At 38.4% G+C, this 20701-nt stretch overlaps 1 long non-coding RNA gene across 1 annotated transcript; it reads left to right on the forward strand.

Annotated features, from left to right (window-relative positions):
- Positions 1 to 11225: 11225 nt before the first annotated feature.
- Positions 11226 to 12623, forward strand: LOC311227321. The gene is made up of 3 exons (XR_014619586.1): positions 11226 to 11248; positions 12195 to 12332; positions 12427 to 12623. It is a non-coding gene; the product is annotated as an uncharacterized lncRNA (long non-coding RNA).
- The last annotated feature ends 8078 nt before the right edge of the window (positions 12624 to 20701 follow it).

The following is a 20701-nucleotide window of genomic DNA, read 5'->3' on the forward strand; positions in this document are numbered from 1 at the left end:
ATGATAGCTTAGAGTTGGGGTGAAAATATAAAGTGCTGTAAATATCTGTCTTTTTGAGGATCTGTGTCTCTGTTCGAGGGGGTATGTGAACAGGGGGCCTGTTAGGTGTCAAAACGCTGAAAGGGGTGTGTGAAAGTTTAGGGAACAAACAACCTCTGTATATTTGATTGTAATACTCTGCATTTTACTCTAAACAAAACTAATAAAGTCTGTATTACAGCTAACTCTTTAAGTTTCAATAGTTTGGATTTAATAAATAATTTGTTGGTATGTTCTCTTGAATCTACATTGTGAACTATTCTTACTGCTCTCTTCTGTAATATAAATAAGGGCTTTATGTTGCTTTCATACGGGTTACCCCACACTTCCACACAGTAACTCAAATATGCTAGGATGAGTGAACAATATAATATTCGCATAGAATTATAATCAAGCACATTCTTTGCCTTGTTCAAAACAAAACACTCGTGGCTACCTTATTTTTTATGTACATTATATGAGGTTTCCATGTCAATTTCACATCCGACATAACACCCAGCATTTTTAACTCAGATACTCTTTCAATATTAACTTCGTCAATACATAATGCAACATTGTCCTTCTTTCGATTAGTAAATATCATACATTTAGTTTTTTCCAAATTTAGGGATAGCTTATTGTTATTAAGCCATATCGTAAATTTACACATTTCATTTACAATGTAATCTGCTAATTTTTTAAGGTATTTTCCTGAACTGAAGAAATTTGTATCGACAGCAAATAAAACAAATTGCAAGATGTTTGACACTTCACATATATCATTAATATATCAAATAAAAAGTATGGGCCCCAGGATCGAACCTCAAGGGTCACCACATTCAATATTCATACATTCAGATGTGTAAACAGAGAGTTGTACATATTGTTGTCTATTTTTTAAGATAGCTACTTAACCAGTTCGTCGCCACCCCGCTCACACCGCATGTTTGTAATTTAGAAATTAAAATGTGATGATCAATCGTATCAAATGCTTTTTTTTTAAGGCGAGACACTGCAGGTGAATAGTCAAATATACTTTTTTTGTTGATTTCGAGATTTTGTTATATTTTGCTTCCTAAACATGTCTTCTATGAAACTAGTGACAATAAAACGTCAATAACACACATTTAGTTGTTTATTTTACATCATTTTGCCTTATTGCATCCATAAATGTGCACATATTTAACACTTTGACTGCCGGGACCCGTCTTTAGACGTCTTTCCTGGCCATGCTAAAGTTGCCGGGGGACGCTGTACAGCGTCCTTATATCAATATTTCAAAAATCTGCGATCGGATTCATAATGTCCCTCGGAGGTTTTGCTGGTCGGCCATATTACTTCCGGGCACTCTGTATAGTTTCCGGCACTCTAGCTCGTCACACTACATAGCGATCGATTGCCAATAACTCGATAAACAACATGATTTGGACGTATATACCATTATACAAGCTGGAGATGGACCGGGTAATAATATATCCCATAATGATAAAATTTCTACTCGACGATGATCGCCCAACGGCGCGCGGAGACTGGGGTGAGTTTCAGCGTGTAACGTTACCGTCTTCGATAATAACTGATATTATCAACATTTGACCCACATTAGATGATTGGTATAACGCTGCCCACGGAATTATAAACGCCCCCTCGCCCATCCGGTCAACATCAGATGACGTGTAGTAACTTCTAGAAGTACGTCTAGTTGGAATTTTTTATATCGCGCTGATTGCCATCAAACTGTATTTCATCATCAATATAATGCATTTGGGGCTATATATCACGTTCTGGAGAAAGCTGCAGAAAGAGATGAAAACATACTTATACATTAGACCATACTTTACTATGAATATGTGAATGAAAAAGTTTAACGTTGCTACACAATGAACAATACATATAGGACTTTGAATGGGCCCTAATAATGGCAATGTAGCAATAGAATTTAAAAAGTTATAGCCCTGCAAAGAAGGGGACTTTCTCCATAGACAAATAGCGCTGGCAATCTATGGTATATCATTAATTTAACCTTAGGCAACCAAAGTGTTAATGGGGAAGTGCCTCATTTGCATATATAAACATACATTTCAAAAAACTTGCAATATATTTTTTCTTAGTTTATATGTACATAACAAATTGGGAAAGTTTCATAGTGATATCTATTCAAATATTTTTTGACTATTAGGGGGTACTACACTGTACTACACTGTTTGTAGCCTGTGTGTAGTTCTGTTCAGTTCAATAACATCATTATTATTATTATTCAGTTATCAGGCATGTGTTTAGGTTGTCTATTACTAATGGTTTGATTAGGTATTGTGTTTGTAAATATCTGTTTAAAAAAAAAAGTATGGCATTTTACAATACAGAACTTTGAAGGCGTTTTCCCAAAAATGAGTTTTAAGAGTTTTTCCTCATACTCTGAGCCAGAAATCTCCACTTCAGTAGCACTCACATACACCAAACCTTCCAGTTATATTCATATCTATGTTCTGAAGGTATTTACAGAAGGGTTTGTTGATATCGCATTCATACCCTGATTTATATCACATTTTATTCCTAAAAACATGGCGAAATATAGAATTTTACCATAAAAATGGACTGAATGGAGTATTTTCTGATTTATGGAGTGATAAAAAGAGATATCCAAAATCCCCTCTGTAATAACCTTTGGCTCTAATATGTCAACAAAATGAAACTATAATTTTGAAAATGGCTTTATCCAATGTTCAGATTTCTGTCCTGGAATTATATGCAAATTAGTGCATATTTAAGTAGATCATGCCTCATTTGCATATTTAAACATACAATTTCAGAAAACTTGTAATACAAAAAAGTCTTGTCTTAATATAAGTAATCAACTGGGGAAGTTTCATTGTGATATCTCTTAGTTAATTTTTTTACCCTATTCACCAAACTTGATATGCATGACCTTGGTGGGCTCTAGGTCAACTCCTGAAAAGGGGGTCAATGTCAGACCTTGCAATACACTGTAAGGCACTGTAAGGCTACTGTCCTCCCCCACTTCCAGTGATGAAGCTAAGCTATGCTAACGGAGCGTCTATTCCCAAAGCTAAAATGCACGCACAGAGACAAAAAAGGTATGCATCTTCTTGTCTAACTCCAGGGAAGATGTTAAATAAGCTAATTTAAAAAAAAAGTGGAGTTATCCTTTAAGTCAATAAACACCCCTATGGTGTAATTCCTCTCATCTACGGTTGTGGTTATTTCTTCATATATATTCATTAAGGCTAATGATGTTGATCGATTTGCCCTGAATTAGGGATGTCCGATATTATCGGCCGACCGATATTATCGGCCGATATCGGCAGTAAAATGTGATATCGGAAAATATCGGTATCGGTAAAAAAAATTTTTTTTTTTTTTTTTTTTTAACCTTTATTTACCCAGGCAAGCAAGTAAGATCCAATTCTTATTTTATTTATTGTCAAAAGTATGCATTTTGGTTTAATTCAACAACAAGAGATATGTAATGTTAATTTTTACTTTTTTAATTATCATATTTTGCACAGATAATGCTTACATTTAGAAAGCCTTTTGAATGCATCCAGTGAAATTATTAGTTACCTGAAATTATTCCGTTTTTTTGGGGGGAAACCCTGCATATATCGGTATCGGTTGATATCGGTATCGGTATCGGTATCGAAATTAAGAGTTGGACAATATCGGAATATCGGTATCGGTAAAAAAGCCAATATCGAGCATCCCTACCCTGAATCCATACCGACTCTCACTCAGTAGGTTATTCTTTTCAATAAAACTATCTAAGAATCTTGAATAAAGAATCTTGGAAAATTGTGAAAGCAAAGACACTGGTCTGTAGTTGGTAAAACTGTGTTTGTCCCCAGATTTAAATAGAGGAATAATGTAGTGAATTAATAGAATTTTCCCACAGGGATGAGGTTTATCTTATCTAAGTGTGCTACTGTTTAATAGTGTATAGGGACATAGTGTGTAATAGTGTAATATTGTCATAGGGTAGTCCTATAATAGTATGTAATAGTGTTATATAGTGTAATATTGTGCAAATGTGTAATCATGCAATTGTGTAATAGTGTGTAATACTGCAATAGTTTAATACATTATTTTGTTTTATTTCCTCAAACAGACATGTTCATGTAACTTGCATCAATCCGATCATACTTATTATAATCTATACCCTTAATTTCAGTCACCTTTAAGCCAACTGTGTTGAAGATTTGTAGCTTGGTCCAGAGTTATTTTTTTTTACCTATACCAGATAATCTGTAGCAGGCTAAATGTGAATAAAACACATTGAAAGCCAGGTCAAGAGGCTAAAAGTGAGGTTAGGTTTCTTTTTCAGAAACAAATCGTGCTTTTTTTTCCTTTGATTGTCAAGGATAAACATAAATTATAGACATCTAAAATCATGAAACAGGTCGATTTTTAGTAGATTTAATCAATAGTCAGAAGGATAATGCTATTTTAGTCAAGGGTTGAGATATATCACCCCCATGACACATCCCTATTTTGTAAGACAAGCAGTTTGATGTTGTAATTTCAGTGATTAGGCTCGTTTGCCTGTATACATTTTTTAACAATCTGCTTTTGGTGTATTTTTTAGGTGTTTGGTTATGTTTTTATCTGTCATTTTGATCAGGTCTAGCTAAAAGAGGGGATTTATGATCTCAAATGACTAAGGTTTACCAATTGTCATGCATGAATTTCAACTCTAACGTGTTACATAAGTAAAACAGACTATTTGCAAACAACATTGTTCTAAACAGTGTATCTACTATAGACAGTGTGCATTTATATTTTAGCTAAATGTAAAAAAAACATGAGAACACAATCCTAGTGAATTCTGAATTTGATGTTTATTGGTTGATTGTCAAGGATAAACATAAATTATAAACATCTAAAACCATGAAACTGACTGATACACTTAAAACAGACATGTCAACATAGTTTTTTTTACCTGTTTGCATAATGATAAGGTATAAAAACAAAGTGCTTCAATACAAATGTATTTTTTTGAAGTTTAGTAATATCAAGCCCCAAATGTATTTTATTTAACCTGATCTAAGGTTCATTATACAACTCATTTATGAATTACTTTGCAATGTCTAGTTTTTTTAGCCCCCCAGAGTTTTATGCTCTCAATATTATGGATATGCATTAAATCCTACACACAGCAGGAAATATTCAATCAACTCAAAGATGATAATTCTAAGGCAAATACATTTTAACTCACTCACCATAGTTAGTGTATACTAGTATGGCTAACATGTATGAAAGTTGTTGATACAATATTAAAATTCATAACAATTTTGCAGAAAAAAAGCTAAATGCACGCTATTACCGGCGAGGTTGTTTGATTTTTGTCCCGATGATTGAAGGAAATTCATTTTAAGAACTATTTAGCATGAAACATCTTAATACAAAGATGCATTTTTATTCATTATAACCATGAAAATAATGCAATGTTAGGTTTTACTGTGATTATAGTGTTCACAGATAGGAATGTATCATTCACATTCAATTATCCAAATGTACTCTGAATAGACTTGTGAAGTTAGAGATAGGAATGTATTATTCACATTCAATTATCCAAATGTACTCTGTTTGAGTCAAATTTACTCTGTGAAATGTACTCTGCGAAATGTAAGGTGTAGCAAAAACAATTCATATTGTTTCAGTGATGGCCTGGTTGATAGCTACATTGTCGACATGTCTTATTTTTTATTTTTATTTCATTGTATAGTGAATCCAGGGGTATAGTGGAGAGATACTGCTCATGACCAACTTGAACAGCACAAGTATATTAAAAGACAATCTATTTTCAACGTTAAGCCAAGAGAGGCGGGCATGCATACGGCTCACATTATACCTTAGTGAGCAGCCCAGTACCAACCGTGCTGCCCTGTTCTGGACCACCTGGAGCTTCCTGAGGTCACCACTGGCAGCAGATGACCACATCGCAGAGCAATAGTCAAGATGACATAAAACTAAACTTTGCACTATCTGACATAAAAGGGGACGGGCAACAAAAGAAGCACATTTCCTGGAAATACCAATTGCTCTTCCCATTTTTAAAACAATATAATTAATATGCTGAGACCAAGACAGAGTGCAATCCAGCATCACTCCAAGGAGTTTAGTACTTTCAACTTGTTGAACTGCTGAATTACACAAGTTTAAATGAAGCTTTGGATTTGTAGATAACCTGTGCCTTGTTCCCAGCACAATACATTTAGTCTTGGAGATATTAAGGACAAGTCTATTACATACTACCCAGTCATGCACAACTTTAAGTTCTCTACTCAAAACTTCATTAAGTACATTGCATGATGGTGCCGCGTAATACAATGTTGAATCATCTGCATAAAGAACTGTTGTAGCACATTTGGTAGCCCAAGATAGGGCGGAATATCTACCAAATGTTGAGTACGAGTGTACCAACATTGATATTATGATTTTGAGACAGCCAGTATTTTTTAACCCAAAAATCTGAAATTAGAGTTTATTATGTATAATAAAGTGTTTGTCGGCAGGAATAGTACAGGTAAGAGATTGCTTATATGAGTATGTGCCGGTACAGGCTATTTTTGATACTGTTAACGAATATGATTATAGATAATGTAACTGTAGCGTCTAACTACGAGAAAATAAAAGGGAGTATACAGAGGGAATGGAAGGATAGGATAGGGACAGAGTGTGTGAAAAAATAGTGAGTGTAGTTTTCCAGAGTTAAATGTAGGTAAGGGTAAGATGCAGAAAGAGTTAGGTAGTGTTAAGAGTAGGGATATATATAGCAGCGGTTCTCAACAGGGGTGCCGCAGAGAGCTGCCAGGGGTGCCTTGAGATAAAAAAAAATATATATATATATAATTTTTGGATTACAGAAAATTATCACTAAAGTGCTGTCTGTTGCAGCTGCACTGTTTTCCATGAAAATACCATATTTGGATAAGTTTGTCCATTTCTCAAAATCTGAAAATCATTATTTAATAAAACACAGAAAAGGATCACCAAGTTACTCTGGATAAAAAAAACCTTTACAGACCACATTGAGACAAAGCTTCCTGACACATCTCCATCCAAACTCTTGGAAGAACTCATTGAAATCTCATCTGATACCACCTGGAGAGCTAGTTTCAGAGTGTGGTGCTGAGTACCAAGTATCTCATGATGCAGCAGTTAAGGTGTTGATACCATTCAGCACCACATATCTGTGTGAAGCTGGCTTTTCATCCATGACAGCTCTGAAAACAAAATATAGGGCTAAGTTGAGCCTTGAGGATGACATGCGTGTTGCCTTGTCAAAGATCTCCCCACGTATTGACCGTATTATTAGCCAGCAGCAGACCTCGCATTGAGGTAGAAATGTCCACTGAGTGAACAAGTGCTTATTTTCTGTATTTATTTATATTTTTTGAGAAATGGTAACTTGGTGATTCTTTTCTGTATTTAAAAAAAATACATGATTTTCTGTTTTTTGAGAAATGGTCAAACGTATCCAAATATCGCTGCTGTCGGGACAAAACCTCATAACTCAATTTTTTTTATTTTTTTTTATTATATAAATCAACTCCGTAGATCATCCTCCATATGTGTGTGTGGGTTTTACAAAGTTTAAACAATGGGAAAGCATTAAACCGATCATCTGTCTAAACCTCCTAACTCTATTCACCCTCAAATCTGTGTTAGTTTTTTTCATCTGCTGAAAAGTTGGGTTTTTGGAGTTATGAGGTTTTGTCCCGACAGCAGCGATATGCTATTTTTATGGAGAACAGTGCAGCTGCAACAGATAGCACTTTAGTGATCATTTTCTGTATTTAAAAAAAATACATAATTTTCAGTTTTTGAGAAATGGTCACACTTATCCAAATATGCTATTTTTATGGAAAAGTGTGCAGCTGCAACAGATAGCACTTTAGTGATAATTTTCTGTAATTTTATTTAAAGAAATATGCTATTTGATTTACTACTACAAGCAGTGTAATGTCAACAGTACTAAGCCATTTAGACCTGAAACACCTGTTAATAATGCATTATATAGCCTGCATATACACACAAATGTGTTTCCCGGTTTCTTAAATAAACATTATTTTGAAAGCAAGCACTTTTGTCATCATTGTAGCAAAAAAGACAGGACCGGAAAAGTCTTTATCGTATGTAGGGGTGCCCTGGAATATTTTATTGAACACAGGGGTGCCTTGGCAGCAGAAAGGTTGAGAACCCCTGATCTATAGGACCTTAAAAGAGAGAGATAAGAAAACTCCAGCCTCTGAGAAAGTGTGGGAAAAGGTGTTTCCGGGGCTGGTTCGGGGGTTTGGGGGGGGGGGGGCTATATGGGGAAATGCGAATGTTAATGTAATAGTATAGTGTGAGGACAACGATTTTGATTTCCTTATAAAGCATAATAGAGTGTACACCAAAACGGTACTACATCAAATTGACAAAAATATTAGTAGATTGTGTGATGTGTGTGAGAAGAAAGATGAAGATTTCATGCACATGTTTATTGAGTGTGAGGGGTTGCAGGGCTTTCATAAAAGATTAAAATAAATAATGAAAGAAAACTGGCGGATGGAAATGAAGGGCGATTGCGAGTGTGTATTGTTTGGTGTTTATGATAGAGGGAAGAAGGAGGAAATACAATTATGAAAAATTAGAGGGTGGTGTATTTCAAAAGAAACATTTGAAAGATGGTATGGGTGGGAGTGGGAAATGTATTAAAATGGGAAAAGGTAAGGTAGAGTTTGGTTTTGGATAGGGGGTTTTGTTTGGGAGGAATATGGGAGGATATGGTTTTGGTTATTTTGTGTTATGTTGATTTGGATGTGAAGAAGGAGCAATGTTTTAGTTTGATTGCGTTTATGTGTTTGTTGATTAAGAGTAAAACCACAGTAGTAGTAGGCGGTTTATGTTGGGGTAATATATATTTGTTTTTTTGCGTTTTGTTTATTGAGTTTATGGGTTGTAGATTTGGATATGATGAATATAGATAGGAATTATATGTGAAACAAATGTGTATATGTAAATAACAGATGTATGCACTTAAAAATGGAAAGATGATGTTTTATAATAAAAAGATTAAATAAAAAAAAAGGTCCTGGGTCTGAGGGGGTATGAAAAAAGGTGTTTACAGGGTTGGTGGGGGGTGGGGACAATATGGAGTAACTAGAATGTGAAATTTAATAGTATAAACTGTGAGCAAAATTACTTTATGGTCAAGCACAACAGTATGTTCACATAAATGATTGAAAAGGATGATGAATGTAAACTGGGGGATGGATATGACAGATGATAGTGAGTTGAGTAAATGTGTTTTGTTTGGAGTATGACAAAAAAAGAAAAGAGGAACTGAATACGATGACTTTTGTACTTGAAGCCATGCAAGATACGCCAGATTCCGATCAATCAGCCAGTATCACCTCTTCATCTGTTGGCTTGTGTTATCTCTTTATCCGTTGACCCTGCGTTGTGTTTTATTTCTTTGACGTCTTCTCATACTGGCTGTACAATCTTTGTCATTCCCCTTTAATGCAACTCCGTAACCATAAGTATTCGACACTGGACAGCGTAGTACCTTTCTTGAAAAACGTTGTTTATTACATAAACAAAAGCCTCAGCTCAGATGTTATCAGATTGTATTGTCCTTGCTATCGTCTCTTCTGCTGTTCATTCCAATAGTGGCTAAGGCCTTGTCGTTAGCCAGAACCCTTCTCCCGTTAGCCGAAGCTAATGATGATGTGTCATCTCCCCTCCCCCACCGGCGAGGGTGAGAGAGAGATGGACGTCTCTGATCCACGTCCGCTCGCGTCAGCTTCGTGTCTAAATCGTTCTTAGTCTGCCCTTACCCGGAACCACTGTTAGATTTATATGATCTTTGTCATAGCAACGACGGGCCCGCCCCCTTCCCTCGTTACTATGTGACACGGCCATCTTTGACCACAGCTATTTCACCCAGATCACTATAGCAACGGCAAAGTTGATATTATTCCCCCTCTGTGGTTACACTGCTCTGTGTCGCCAGCGCTGCTGTCGACACTGACCTTGATGCTGTGCCTATCAGCTGTTGATGTTAAAACAACACAGCCTCCTCTGCAACACACTCTCTGACTGCCAGCTACTTTTGAGATCTATCGGCTCATCTCAGTAGACGCTGTCACCCACCGATATATATATATATATATATTATATGCATATAGAGAAACATACTTGGTTTTTCAATTAAATAGGCTGTTGTTTGGACGCTTACCATTTCACCTCTCTGCTCTGTTTCACCCAGCTGATAACGGCCCTCTGCCCAGTTTGACTGGAGACAGACACACATGCTAAAAATGATGATAATGGTATTACCCATCTCTATATATCGGTTATAAACCAAATGAAAATCACAGATTTCCTTCAGTATGTAGGAGAAGAATGGCGTATTTTGATGTCATGTACAAAGGTCTGATGACCATATAAAATATAGCTGGAGCGGGCTGTACATGAAAACCAGCCTGTCCAGTAGGTGCTTTAAGCACTGGTCCAGGCAGGCAAGAAACAATACAAATGCGTTTTCAAAAGGTAAATGATATTTATTATACTATAAAGGCAACAGAAGGGAAATGAAAACCACAACAAATAACAAACAGGGAAAAAGGTAGGGGAAGACAAACAAGGTAAATACACTAAGGCAACTCAAGCCAAGATAGACAAACCTTGAAGCTACTGTACTATGTAGCCGTGTGAACATCACAGAGCACACGGTTCCATACACAATGTGCAGCAAAGGCTGGCACAATCCTCAGTCCATCAGGTACAGTTACAGCATTGCAAATTGAGGTCCCTCCTACCGCCATTCCAACGGCCTCTACCGCCTGTTAACGTCCCTCGTCAAATGGTTTTATTAGGGTGGGTGCGGCTTCTGTTTTGTGCCGCCAGGAGGCGCAAAGTCAAAGTCAAGTTGGAATTATATCCTTCCTTCGAGACAACCGAACTTGCTATGCCTCCTAAATGTGAATCGGAAATACAAAAATACCGGCTACAGCAAAGACCTATGGCTATTCCAAATGGCACGTAAACCCCATTGTTTTAGTGGTTTGTCCACTAATGTCCATTATTGAGGACCAAGTACGTGCCCTTAATCGGCAGCGTGTGCCGGGAACAGTGCAGGAGTGGACGACCAAATCGACCAGGGTAAATACTGGCTGGTGTTCGGGTCACCGGAGACGCTTGTGGGGAATGAACGTTGGATTAAGTGGTAAGTCAAATGATCTGATCTTCACTGTTTTATCTGCCGCTTACGTGACGTGACAGGGGCTACTGTTTCATATGATCTAACGAGTGGTGGTCACTGCTGTTTTCAAGTCCAATTGATCGTCAAATGCGAGGGGAGCACACAAACAAGAACAACTCCGTTATAATCCCATACAAAGAGCAAATTGACTGGCTTAATGCACAAAGAAAACAACACATTTCGAGTAGTCTTCCCTTGTACACATACTGTAAACAGTACTGTATATTCTCGAAGTCAACTTCCTTTGACTGGGTAGAGCAGACGGGAGAGTCGACCAAAGCAGACCCTGGTCCCCCAAGTCAAATTCTACGTATGTCTGCTCTACCCATTTCATAACAGGTGAGAATAAGGAACACATATTTATATAGTAAATTAAGTTGTATTAGCAGATGTTAGCTGCTAGCTGATTGATTGATTAGCTAGCAGTCTCTGCTAGCTACTTCCCCATAATAGTCCATTCTCAGTGTAGCCTACATGTTTTTTTACATTTTTATATGTTACTAGTATACTATTTATCAATCACATTCAGTGTTGTTGTCCTTGCTCTAAGGACTTGTTATTGAATAGTCGTATTGCTTGTAATATACATGTCATATGTATATACTCTCTGTCAGGATCTATGGGGTAACAGTACTGTATATTTGCATATCATATTATGTCACAAATGTAACAGTACTATATACCTGTATGTCATGTATGTCCCTATGCCATAAATGTCATGATGTCATGTATGTTGAGTATGTCACAAATGTCACTATGAATTGAAAATGGGGGACCCTGATGTAAACAAGACGAAAGTCTCTCTGGTCTGCATCCCCTTAACAATTGTGTGTATTGAGCCGTACTGTATTGTATCCATTCTGCAATCTGTTAATAACGTTTTCATTCATTCATTCATTCATTCATTCAGGTGCAAAGGTCAATGACCAAACACACCCAGACTACATTCCATCTGTATTCCCTTCAACATCACAGTCTACACCATCTACGTCAACGAACATCAGTCGCCATGAGCGGCGTGCAAAAAGGAACTCCTCTTCATACCATCGTAAGTGATATCATCTAGTTTTCAGTTATGTGCCAAAATCAATGGGTTCCTAAATTGCAGTTTCTTATTAGTATGGTTTTTATTTCATTTAAAGTGACTCCCCACAAGAGGACTAAACGTTGCAGCCAAGACATCCAAGTTGAGGCAGCAGCCCAAGTTGAGGAAGCAGCCACACCTCCCATCACTGAGCAGTCTCTGTTTGACGAGATGCAGTCTCTCAGAGAGGAGAGGGATGCAGCCAAGGAGGATGGTGACCAACAGAGAACCAAGGTCGAGTCAAGCTCCTTGACCGCTTCATCTGTGGACAGCAACAACACCAAATGCAAAATGATGACAGGTGTTACCTGGTCAGTGCTTCAGAACTTGTTTTCTTACTGTCACACAGAGAAGACAAGGAGCACCATAATCTCACCCATAGATCAGCTATTTATCACCCTTGTCAAACTGCGTCACGACATGTCCTTTGACCTCATTTCCCACATCAGAGGTGTGTCAAAGGCAACAGTCATCAAAGTGTTCTGGACCTGGATAGACCTGATGTACGTCAAGCTTGACTTCTTGATTAAATGGCAGTGCAGGGACCAAATATTCTCAACCATCCCCCCAGTATTCAAAACAAAGTTTCCCCGTCTCACATCAATCATAGATTGTTTTGAAATTTTCATCGATGCACCCAGAACTCTTAAAGCTCGTGCTCAGTGCTATTCCTCCTACAAATGCCACGCCACAGTGAAAGTGTTCATATCGTGCAGCCCAGTGGGTCACATTAACTTCATGTCCCAGGCCTGGGGAGGCAGAGTCTCAGATATCCATATTGTCAGGGAGTGTGGATTTATAAACCCTGCGCTGCACATGCCCCGGGATCAGATCCTGGCAGACAGGGGTTTCACACTTGAGGATGACTTTGCATCTGTTTGCGGTGCACAACTAATTCTACCCCCATTTACGAGGAACAAGAAGCAGCTGTCTGCAGAGGAGGTGGAGAGAGCCCGTAAAATCTCATCAGTGCGGATCCACATTGAGAGGGTGATTGGACTAGTCAAGAACCGATACATGATATTAAAGGGTCCAGTTCCAATTCGCTGTGTTCAGAGTCTAGCAGGTGAAGCCAATCGTGATCAATACAGCAGCATCGACAAGATCATCCGAGTCTGTGCTGCTTTGGTGAATCTGGGAGACAGCATTGTTCTCAAGTATTAGAGAGACATTTGTGATTGACCTGTGATACAGTCCACATTACAGTTCTACTTTTGTTTTGATGTGAAAAGTGATGCTGCATAGGAGGACTGCACTTAGCACTGACTGAGAAAGTACATATTACAGTTCTACTTTATAAAATGCTAATTGTAAATATGTTTGGCAATGTTAATTAATAGGAGAAGGTCCACATTAGACATTACAGTTCTACTTTTGTTTTGATGTGAAAAGTGATGCTGCATAAGATGACTGCACTTAGCACTGACTGAGAAAGTACACATTACAGTTCTACTTTATAAAATGCTAATTGTAAATATGTTTGTCAATGTCAATGTTTGTCAACCACATACCAGGGGCACAACAACTATAGCAAACATCATTTTGAAAGAATAACCTTGCTTTATTGTTCAAATATACAAATAAGAATGAAATGTTCTGTTCTTCTATTGCAGTTTTATCTGTGAGTGCTATTTCAGCATGCACAACAATGCAAGTAAAGAAAATGCAAAACTAACTTCTGCTTTTTCTACTTTTTTTTAGATACAAAAATACAAAAAATTTATTGTCACATTAACTTTCTGTGACTGAGTGCTATTTCACAACAATGCATGTAAAAAATGCTTATTTTTTTTAGATACAAAAATACAAAAGTGCTATTTCAAGTTTAAACATGCATAACATATGCATAACAGCAGCATTGGCAGGCCTACAATTTCAACATGCACAACAATGCATGTAAAAAATGCTTATTTTTTTTATATACAAAAATACAAAAGTGCTATTTCAAGTTTCAACATGCACAACAATGCATAACATATGCATAACAGCAGCATTGGCAGACCTACATTTTCTCCAAGAAGGAAGCCATAACATAAAACTTCAAAAGGGCTAAAAACTAAATTACAAACATCACAAAACAAACTGGTCAGACTACTGCTTGACCTTACTCCTAGAACGCACCTCACCCCTGCCCACTTTGACAATATAGGATGGCTTAGAGTAGACGACAGAGTACAGCAACTTAGTTAGGGTTAGACTTCTTTTTCTTTTTTCTGCACTCCGGGCAATACCATGTCTTGCTTTTCGGTAGCCTTTTGAGGTTTAGACACCTGGGATGGAACCAGTCATCACAGGTGTCACAGCCAACCATGCTCTCTGATTCTGTTGTTGTTTTACACAAGCAGTAGACTGGAGTGCTTGTGCTGCTGGCCGCCTGTTGCTCCTGTTGGGTGGGTAACACTGGTAAATTTGTGGCAACATTCTTTTTATTATTTATTTTTTATTTAAAAAATATTATTTTGTATAACTCACCCTGCCATACAGTCACAGTGACCTGCAACCACCTTTCCCGTGCCATCTAAGGCCACCCAAGGATGATGTGGATCATCATTCACTCTGTAGGATGGTCTGACATCCGCCCGCAACAAGGTGCACCTTGTCAGTTTCCGGTGGAACACGGTTTCTACCCAACCAGAGACAAAGAAGCGGTATGCCTCTAAAGACTTATAGTTCTCCATGGCTTCTGATGAGAATACACCTGAAATAACATAAGACATAATGTAACTCTGGCCTGATCAATATTCTTCAGTTTTTTATCTTATCTTATCTCCTATCGGTACTGTTGTCATTATGAATTGAAAATGGGGGACCCTGATGTAAACAAGACGAAAGTCTTCCTCTGGTCTGCATCCCCTTAACAATTGTGTGTATTGAGCTGTACTGTATTGTACCCATTTTGCAATCTGTTAATACAATTTCCATTCAATTACTGTATCTATGGAGGACAAACATGTCATGTCCAAATGTCATATCTAGCTACAGGCTATTCAATGGCACATTTTCATATTATTCCTTGCACAGGGCTTAATATTTCTCTTTTCTAACAGAGAATTGAAATAAAATATCCCTATAGGCCGTAAAGTGAATGCTGTATCGTTTCACCCCTTTTTTTAAGTTTTAAATAGACAATAATAAAAATAGTAGATGTAAACAAGACGAAAGTATTTCTCTGGTCAGTATTGTACCCATTGTAGTGGAATATACTATGGAATATATTACATTGGATGCCATTTTGTCACAGGAAAGATTAGCCTCTAGGATGGAACTGTGACCGTACTGTATCAACCAGATGCATTTGACACCTCCCTGCCCCCTCTCCTTGATGAGGTGTTAATAGGTGGGTAGGTGGGGTGGGGGGCTGTACATTGATGGTGGGGGGGGGGGGGTTGTCTTAACACTGTTTTTTTCAAGTCAGGTCAAGTCAGCTTTATTTGAACTCTGCAGAGGAAGGATGAACTTTGCAATGTACAAACGTCTTTCTCTGGTCTGCATCCCCTTAACAATTGTGTGTATTGACTGTAGTTTACCCATTCTGCAATGGTAATAAAATTCTCATTGTAAAAAAATAAGTTGTATCTATTCTATTCTACTATTTTATTGCACTGCACTATTTTACTCTGTCTATTTTATCTTACTATTTTTTAGATTGCTGGACAGTAGTCCAGATGTGACAAAACTAGTGATTGTATGACTTGCTTGGTACAGTAGCTGTGTCTGTTAAAAAATAGGCATTCCGTCTAATAATTGAAATACTTCTGCTCATTTTTGTTACAGTATTGTAGTGGCCATACTGGTTGTTTACATCAGGGTCCCCCATTTTCAATTCATCGTAACATATATGACATACACGACATACAGATAGACAGTACTGCTACATCTATACATTTATGACATACCAGATTTGCAAATACAGTACTGTTTGTGATACATAGTAGTATAGACATAGCAGCATAGGTAGTACTGTAGTAGTAGATAGTAATACATACTGTACTGTATTCTAATGATATTCCTACTTCTGCAGTAGTTGCATTTATTTTACAACATATTCAAAATAGTTTTGGGAGCAGGACTAAGTGGATTATGACTTCTGGAATCTATTCAGTTCATGACAACAATACATGACAACAATAACAATACACTTTTGTATTTATTAATGTCCAGATGTGACAAAATGGCATCCAATGTAATAAAAAAAAGTCAATCAACGAACTCGATTCTTGTACCGGATCTCCTCCCTGGTAAACAAGAATACCCTGAAGACTCTGGCAGGAGCAGGGGGGCGGCTAGGTGGTGTAGTGGGCAAGGCACTCGCCACCAGTGTGGAGACGCTAGGATTCGCGTGTTCGAATCCAGCTCTCCACATTGTTTTTCAGTTTGGCTGGTCGTCCGCAGTAATACACATTGGCCGTATTACGGGGAGGGAAAACTGAAGGGTGGGGATCGAACGTTGTGAACAAGCGACTCCTACAAGTCGGTTGGTGCGCCTGCGCAGTAGAATCAGGAAGTGTCGGGGGCAGCGTGAGCCTCCCACGCGTTACTCCTCGACACTGAGAGATCGAGCTGCGCAGGTGAAAAGATGCGACTGCTGTTACCTCAAGTACCGGAGGGGACTTGTGCTATGTATGACTTAGTCCACATTGCAGCCGGCTTGTGGGAGGCAAGAAACAGCGTTCGTGACAGGGGAGGGTTGAAATTGGATAATACGAAATTGGGATGGGAGAAAATATGGAAAAATGGGAGAAAAAGTGGATCAAAAAAAAAAAAGACTCTGGCAGGAGCACTCATTCAAGGGTACTATGACTATGCTTGCACCTCATGGTACCAAAGCACCTCAAAGGCACTAAAAACCAAATTACAAACATCTCAAAACAAACTAGTCAGACTACTGCTTGACCTGACTCCTAGAACCCACCTCACCCCTGCACACTTTGCCAACCTAGGATGGCTTAGAGTAGACAACAGAGTACAGCAACTTGCAATGGGCCTGGTCTACAAGATACACTACACGACCAAGGTACCCATGTACATGTCAAAATACTTCCCAAAGGTCAGTGAATACCACGATCACAACACCAGAGGGAGCTCCACAAATCATGTAAAACCCAGATTCGGCTCAAACAAGGGACTAAACACGTTTCGCAATTATGCCACAACAATGTGGAACGCCCTACCCAAAGCTGTAAAGGAATGTAAATCACTACCCACCTTCAAAAACACTCTCAAAGAACACCTACGGGAGACTGCAATTCAAAACTGGCCCCTACAAATGTCCTAACCCAGTTGTACAATAAAGACCAAGCATGGCTTTGTCAGTATTCCAATGTACAGCCCCACCCAACCCCACCCCACCTACCCAACCTCCTCCAATGTACAGTTACCATGGCAAATGTATGTCAGTATTCCAATGTACAGTGTCACCCCCCCCCCCCCCTACCCAACCCCCCCCCCCCCCCCCCCACCTCCAATGTACAGCCCCACCCCACTTACCCAACCTCCCCCAATGCACAGTTTCTATGTCAAATGTATATACTCTTCTTCTGGATTTTTTTAGTATCACAAACAGTACTGTATTTGAAAATCTGGTATGTCATAAATGTATAGATGTAGCAGTACTGTCTATCTGTATGTCATGTGTGTCATATGATGAATTGAAAATGGGGGACCCTGATGGAAACAAGACGAAAGTCTTTCTCAGGTCTGCATCCTCTTAGCAATTGTATGTATTGAGCTGTACTGTACTGTACCCATTCTGCAATCTGTTAATAAACTTTTCAATCAATCAATCAAGTGAATAGGAAAATATGATTATTCGATCCACAGGACAGCCTGATCACAAGAGTCGACGGTCCAGTTTACATTTTAACATAGATAAATGCCTTGTATTTTCAATTCATCATAACATAATATGACATACACGACATACAGATAGACAGTACTGCTACTGTACATCTATCCAGCTAAATGAACGTTAGCTAATGTTACGGCCAGCCTTGCGGTCGCATTCTATTTTTCGAGGGACCATAACCATAACGTTAACTTGACAGCAAATGTGGGTATGCTTTATTTGAGCAGTTGCTAGTGTTAGTTGATTGTCGTTCTGACATAACTGCAGTAAACAAACGAACGGTAAACCTAAGTTATTTTACCAGATTAATTCACTACACGATCCACCAGCCTGCTCAATCCAGTTACATTCCCCCCAGAGCGTAACTAGAGCCACAGTCTGCGAATCAGAGGCAGAGTAGGGCGGGTCTTCGATGCCAGCACGTTGGGTTGTCTCGTAAAAAATAATACTGCACTGTATCTAGCTGATTATCCTTAAAAAACGCACGTTAATCGAAAATACCACACCATTACTGTACCCATGACAGTCAAATAATCAACAGAAAAGCATTACATTGCAAAATAATATGTCCAAGACTAGTGTCGCATGCACACACACACACACAGATTGTACAATAGCCCCCTCTCTCCACCGTGTAACTCGACTCCCCCTACTGGTTGAACCAGGCAGAGCAGCGTCAGCTGACGTCATCTGCGTCAACAACCGGCATCTAGCTTGCTACCGGCGTTAGAGACCTCGTTTTCCAGTCCCACATCTGTATATGGCAATAGGGCTAACTGCATATAAATACTTGCCCACACACAGTGGTAACAAAAATAAAAGGCCAATACAATATATATATATATATATCCACACGCAGTGGCAAACAAAGGCAACCTCATACACAGTGGTCACTGGAAAGTGACACAAAGAGGCACCTGGATGTGTGTCATCTTCCAGGCTATATCCCACTCATCCCAACTGACTGCCCACAGGTGCACTCAGCAGGTGCAATCAGCCCAATCAGTGAGACGAGTGGCATCTGGAAAGGGGAGAACGAAAAAGGAATGAATACAAGATGACACACATCACATACAAACAAAATAACACATAATATTACATATACTAACCTGATGTTTACTTGGTGTTAAAATATGGCAATAATGATAATGAACAACCCACGTACGTGACATTTGAACAAACTAAAATTTTGTGTGGACCATGTTCAAATCTATATTGAAAAAGGATGTTGTGTTGGCAGAGAGGTACGTGACGGCAGAAATGTTCAACAGATGGTTTATTGAGAGTGGAAAATTTATAAAACTGGAAGACGGTAATGTAGAGTTTGATTTTGGATAGGGGGCTATTGTTTGGGGAGGTTTTGGTTATGCTTAATTTGTATTATGTTGACTGTAGGTCGAAAAGAAGCACTGATTGGTTTATTCTTTTTATGTGTTTGTTGGTTTGGGGTATAAAAGTAAAAGCACAGTGGTTTATGTTGGGAAATGGGTTTTGCTCTAACTTTGGTTTTGTTTATTGTGTTTATGATTTATTTGTGTTATGATTTCTGGGTGACTGGGATGGAGGAAAACTGTATTGAATAATGTGTAAAATGATGGTTAGTATATAGTGGATAAGGGTATATCTGAATAGGGAAATAGGTAAGGATAAGTAGGGTATGTAAGATGTTGTATATGTGGTGAAAATAATTGTGTTAAAATGATAAATGATGGAAAAACCGTAAAACATATATTATATGTTTGATAACAATAAAATTAAAAATAGAAAACACTGTCGCCTCACAGCAAGAATGTCCTGGGTTCGATTCCTGCTTGTGGGCCAGGTACACAGGTGTTGTATTTCCCGGGCCTTTCTGTGTGGAATTTGCATGTTCTCCCCCGTGCTCGCAAGGGTTTCCCCTCCAGAAAAAGAGATAAACCCAATGGAAAAACATGCAGAACAGATCGCTAATGCTGTCGCGTCCCTGACAAAGATGGACAGGAGCACTTGGATTGTTCCCCAGGCTCTGCCCCACACCACAGCCAATGTTTGCTCCCGGCTGCCCTTGGGGGGAAGGGCGACGGAATGGGTCAAGCACAGGGAGGAAATGTCACGTGTGCAATGAATAAAGACTTCTTCAAAGAATAAAGACTTCTTCAAACATTATTATTATAACATGTACATGTATACTGCTCTGGTTTCATTTGTTCTCCAAACATGTTATGCACATTACAGGTCAGCCAGAGCCTTTCCACTTAATTTCTGGTTACAGCTATCATGGTGAGTATGGTAAACACAACAACAAAAACAACAACAACAACAACAACAACAGTTGTAGTAATAATAATAATAATAATAGACTTTATTTGTATAGCACCTTTCATACAGAAACTGCAGCTCAAAGTGCTTCACAACAGAAAAAAGACAGGCATAAAATTAGCAGATAAAGTGCAGACATATAAAATCACAGTTTTTTACATTAGGATCTATGTAGTAGCAACAGAAGCAG

The sequence above is a fragment of the Notolepis coatsorum genome, assembly GCF_963971535.1.
Source record: "Notolepis coatsorum genome assembly, chromosome: 4".
Lineage (NCBI taxonomy): Eukaryota > Metazoa > Chordata > Actinopteri > Aulopiformes > Paralepididae > Notolepis > Notolepis coatsorum.